General features: G+C 35.8%; 1 non-coding gene across 1 annotated transcript; it reads right to left on the minus strand.

Annotated features, from left to right (window-relative positions):
* Positions 1 to 231: 231 nt before the first annotated feature.
* On the minus strand, positions 232 to 303 carry TRNAA-CGC. The gene has a single exon. It is a non-coding gene; the product is annotated as a tRNA-Ala (tRNA).
* Between the last annotated feature and the right edge of the window lie 5,561 nt (positions 304 to 5,864).

Here is a 5,864-nt window from a genome sequence, read left to right on the forward strand (position 1 = left end):
AAAACTGAGTGATGTATCCCCTTTTCCAGTCACCAGAGACTTCACTTAAACACCATTACTTTTCAAACATAGTGGAGAATATTCTTGGCATTCACATTAAAACAGGATGCTGGGATGAACGTCATGTGGCCTGAGAGACATGTGTGAATTCACCCTCATGAGGCAGCCTCAGGCATGTTCTGATATTAAAGTGGAAAGGATTTTGCATCACTGATCTCTGCAAAAAGATTATGGAGATGCTAGGGATTGAACCCAGGACCTCACACATGCGAAGCGTGCGCTCTACCACTGAGCTACATCCCCAGTTGCAAATACTGGATATTCAATTATCAAGCAAAGTATCTTGGCAAATACCTTACTCCTAGCCCTGTGTTGTATGTCATCCCACCTTATAGACTTGTACACAGTCAGGTTCACTTGGTGGTCTTGAACTTGTTCTTCACTTACAGCAGGAGCGTAAAGTTCTTCCAAGCCCTGCTCTGAGTTTCAGAGACTTGAGAGATGCAGAAAGCCTTCCAATGAAGACTGAGGTAAAGAACTTGTTGTGTATCTCATCTTTCTTCATGTCTGTTCTTGCCAGTTCTCCTTTTTCATTTATCGCAGGGAGTACACTCCCCTTGTACTTTCTTTTCTGACCAATGTACCTATAGAATCCTCTAATGTACCTATAGAATCTAGAAAGCAAGTGCAGAGTCTTGCATTTAGGGAGCAATAATTGCATGCACCAGTACAGGTTGAGGGATGACCTGATGGAGAGGAGCTCTGCGGAGAGGGACCTGGTGTCCTGGTGGATGACAGGTTGGCCATGAGCCAGCAGTGTGCCCTTGTGGCCAAGAGGGCCAATGGCATTCTGGGGCGCATTAAAAAGAACATGGCCAGCAGGTTGAGGGAGGTGATCCTCTCCCTCTACTCTGCCCTGGTAAGACCTCATCTGGAGTACTGTGTCCAGTTCTGGGCTTCTAAGTACAAGAAAGACAGAGATCTCTTGGAAAGAGTCCAGTGGAGAGCCACAAAGATGGTGAAGGGCCTGGAGCATCTCCCCTATGAAGAAAGGCTAAAGTGAACTGGGTCTGTTCAACCTTGAGAAAAGAAGGCTGAGAGGGGACCTGATCCATGTCTATAAATATCTGAGGTGTGGGGGGCAGAATGGGGAGGCCAGACTGTTTTCAGCAGTGTGTGGAGACAGGACAAGGGGAAATGGCCAGAAACTGCAGCATAGGAAGTTCCACACAAATATACGCAAGAACTTCTTTACAGTGAGGTGACGGAGCACTGGAACAGGCTGCCCAGGGAGGTGGTGGAGTCTCCTTCTCTGGAGATATTCAAGACCTGCCTGGATGCCTACCTGTGCGACCTGCTGTAGGGAACCTGCTTAGGCAGGGGGGTTGGACTCAATGATCTCTGGAGGTCCCTTCCAACCCCTAAAGTTCTGTGATTCTATGATTCTGTTATTCTTTCTTATTATACTTTGCATTCTTTGATAAAACACCTAACAATGTTTGCTCACCTTAAAAATGGATCTGAAAAACTGTTCTGGAAGACGTTTTTCAAAAGAAGTACATTGATATAATGAATAAATTTTCTTTTAGTTATAAATCTGTAAGTCTGTAATTTTATCAAGAAGGCATGGTATAAAAGAGATGCCAAAAAGCAGTTCATGGAGACAAAATTGGCAAGTTGATGAAAATTAAATTTCTTGTTAATGTATTAAAATCCACTTCTGAACCTACATTAATTTTCTCCCTTTTACATTCTATTTTTTTTTTTTTTTTTTCAAATAAGTGTTTGGGTTTTTTTCTTTTTCTTTCTTTTTTTTTTTTTTTTTTTTTCCCCTGGAACATTCTTAGTGGATTTGGTGGTATGTCTCCATAAGCTGATTGTTCTCTGAAAACTCATGACGATACAACACACTGTGGACTGAAATGTGTTCTAATAAGCATTAGCAAAGATGGTAATAGTAATAAAATAAATACATTTTCTTTTTTTCTTCAAACAGTTTCTGGAGAAGCAAGTAAATCAAGAGCCCTAGTCCCTTGAAATTCAGTTAATCTCTGATTCCCCTTTTCCTAGAAGACTGGATTTTCTAGAAGACTGGTAACTGTCCATGACAGCTAATAACAAGGTTGTAGTCTGGCATGTTCAGAGTAGTTTAAAAAAATACTAAAATCTACCTATTCAAATGGAAAAAGATGTCACAGAAGCCTGTTCTTCTCTGTAACTATGTAACAGGTACTTGTAGTCTACATTATAGTCTATGTAAGTTTGGCACGTACATTAACATATGTTTTGGAAAAGTGCCTTTTAAATTTAATTGCAGTTATTCTTTAATTTTTGTTCTATTTTGAGAATCCTACCCCACATTACATCTAGTAAATATCTGTGACAAAATGCAAAAGAAATTTTAAATACATAGTAATTCATCTGGGTTAGTAATTTTCAAAACATTTGTAGTTTACCCTTGTAACACAGTACCTTTCTCTAGGTGTGGTGGGAAACATGATTTTGAAAAAGCTTAGAAATAGCTAGAATCTATGAAGTGCAGGTGTACAGTGATATGCATTTTAAAAGATACAGCTTAATCCATACCTAGCACTCTGTAGCATAATTTTTTCTTCTGATTTTAAACTTTTTTTCTTCTTCTGCATTTCATCTCATAATAAGCATTCCTTCATTACCTACAAAACAGTTTTAATCCTGACAAGATATTGACTATAATAAGGGTAATAAATTTTACAAATAGATTATAAATTCGATTTTATCAACTTTACTGTCTATTATGTGGATATCCTTAAATTCTTCCACTGTTACAGAATGAAACAGAAATTTTCTGACTACTTTTCTCAATTAAATTATCTAGTATGTATCTTTCATATCTTTTTTGATAGTTGCTTTTTAATGAAACGTGCTTAGTTCCTTGTTCTGTGAAGAGATTATACTTACTGTAAATCAAATGATTTACTGATGATCAGTATATTCTATTGCTTATTAACAGACAAGGATAAAAAATAATTAAAAAAAAAAAAAAGACAAACATACAGAAAACCTGTTTGTTAGAAGAACATGATGCTCTAGAGAAAGAACACAAAAGAAGTTATTTGCCCAAGTGAAATCTATACCCAAAGATGTAAAAGCTGTTTATACATTATTTTTTCCATTTTTATTTAACACTACTTTGTACGTTTTTGAGGATACAGCGAGATGTATTTTAATTATATATCAGTGAATATTTTAATAAGAAGTGGTTAATAGTGGATATAATCTAAAACTGGAAAGATTTTCAGTAAGTATCTAATACTGAAATTCTGTATTTTAGTTTTAAGTAAATAGAAGAAAAATCTTATAATACTAATTTTTCACTGTGTTATGCAAAGACTCTGAAAAATGTTTATGAAAATAAGATGTAGAATTAGGGTGATGTTTGTATATAAAAACCATACAAGAATGTTAATGCTTTACAATAATGAAGAAGAGAGGTAAGATTAATAGGGCATGATTCAGCAGCCCACATATAAGTCTCTAGTTTCACTTGAGATGTATTGGGGATCAAGAACATTCATATAAGTGTGACAGATATGTCACTGACCTTTTATTTCGTTCTAGGATGGTCAGATAAAACACTGGTTTTGATGGTTTACAGGCTGGTTTGTCCTGGTTCTGTGACTAGTGGGGTGGAGGGATTTCGCCTCTGGAAAAGGGAAGCAGGGGATCCCAAAATAATTAAAAACAGTGGCAACAATCTGAGGAGTAACAAACTAATTTACTAAACAAACATATTTACTAAACATGGTATTGGAATGCAAGATAGCACTCCATAATACAATACAATTAGAATTGAAGCTAATAAATCAAATATAATGAGAGAGAATGTCCGAAAGGTGGATAGGCCTCACCATATCGCTGAGGTGAGATGCTCAGTCCAGTTAAGCAGCAGGGAAGAGAGCCTGACAAAGAAGAGCACATCAGGTGACCTTGCCAAGGGTTATATCTCCTCTCTAATCACAAAGCCCCCTGGCGTATGTAGTTCTTTTATTCCAGACAGCTATCTACCTGGCATTTGAGCATTAACACTTTAAGTCCCAGTGCTCTACATGATGTTATGATGTGGAATACCAATAACCAAAAATTATAAAACCATGTCAACTGCAGAGAATCTGAAAAAAAAAATGGCATACGGTCAGCTGAATTCAAATCTTGGGAAACATTTTGCTGAGTTCTTGCAAGGGAGAGGAGTTGAAGGAGGATAGAGTACAGTAATTGTTATTTAAAAGATTGGCTTTAATATTTTCTAAAGGTATTTGGCATAGACCTATGGATAAATGTCTTCAAGAGTTACAAGTTATCTAAATTTAAGACTCAGAAGATGATCCGCTGTCTGGGGATGTACAACAGATATCTATAAGAAATTAAGTGAGTAAAACCTAGACAGCTCAGTTTATCCAAAATTAGACATTTGGGATAGGATTCTCTTCTTTACGTGAAGACATCTAGTCAATTCTGGAGACTGTAGGAAAATTTCCTAACTTCCACCTGGCTGTAGGAGGAGATCTTAATTTCTGTGCCATTGTTGCCAGTCCTTTGCAGATACCCTCAATTCTTTTCTTGAGTATTATATGTAATTACTAATTTATTTGCACAGTCAAACCCAACTCTAGTACTAGGTCATATTATCTGCTCTCTAGCATATACTTAATTTTACTGATGAAATCTAAATGACGTATTGTGAGATCTTGAATTATGTATGTCACTGACATGTATAAATAACTACCATCTATTACAGGAATCTAAATAACAATTTAGATTTAGAGCTTGTAACACAAACTTCACCTCTTAATTGTAACTACAGATCCATAACAAAACTGATCTCCCAGACATCTTGCTTTATACCTGTTGTACTTGTGACATTGCCTGGAATAACAAAGAAACATTTTTATTTAGCTAAACAAAAATAATCACCTACACTTTAAATGTCAGAATTTATGTAAATTTAATTATATACAAATAGTCTTCTGGATACTGGGGGTGTCAAAGTAGACATTATGGCAATTTTTCATGTGCCTACAAACATAGATTATAATAGATGGTAGAATAGTCAAAATTCCTACATTTTGTGTTCATTTTGTGAAATGTGAAATTCTGAACATTTACTTCCTGTCTGTGTCCAGAGTTCCATCAACCTTAGATGTATGAGTCAATATTAAATCCAAATAGGAAATGAAAAACAGATTGAAACGTACCTTTTCATAAAATATCCTTGGATGTTGCCCAATTGTAGAAATGCTTTGTGGCCTTATTGTTGCGAGTATGAAGTTAATAAATACAAGACATTGGAAGCGTTGGCAACATGAATCTTTTGGGAATGGAGAAATGTCTTACATAACTGAAGTCTACTTACAAATGTGAGTGAAATAACAAGCGTTGGTATTGTTGGAATATTGATTTCTAGCTTCTGTATTGAAAACTTCTGTTTAAATTTACAAAAAAAACAGGAATATTTTGGAAGTCAAGTTTCAGGGTTATTAAGATACTGTTGTGAAACCTTCAGCTACGGATTATTGATTAATTTGGTACCTTTTTATTGAACTTAGTTGTATTTACAAGTTCATTAACCACCTTTGGAATGGTTATTTAATCTACAATAGGTATGAGAGATAATGCAAAGCATCGTAGTGTGATCACATCTCTCATGTTAGAGTCTGCCCTTTATCTTTATTTTCTGGAAGTTTACTTTATACTTTTAAAGTATATGAAAGCATTTGGTCTCTATTGATAAATTTCTTAAATCTCATGTCATACAGCATGAAATATCTCTATGGCCAATTGAGATCAGCTGTCCTGTCTACGTCTCCTCTTAATGTCTTATGCAT

This window comes from Centrocercus urophasianus, unplaced genomic scaffold (assembly GCF_019232065.1).
Source record: "Centrocercus urophasianus isolate 14NV4802_14NV808 unplaced genomic scaffold, USGS_Curo_1.0 seq_9, whole genome shotgun sequence".
In the NCBI taxonomy this organism is placed as follows: Eukaryota; Metazoa; Chordata; class Aves; order Galliformes; family Phasianidae; genus Centrocercus; species Centrocercus urophasianus.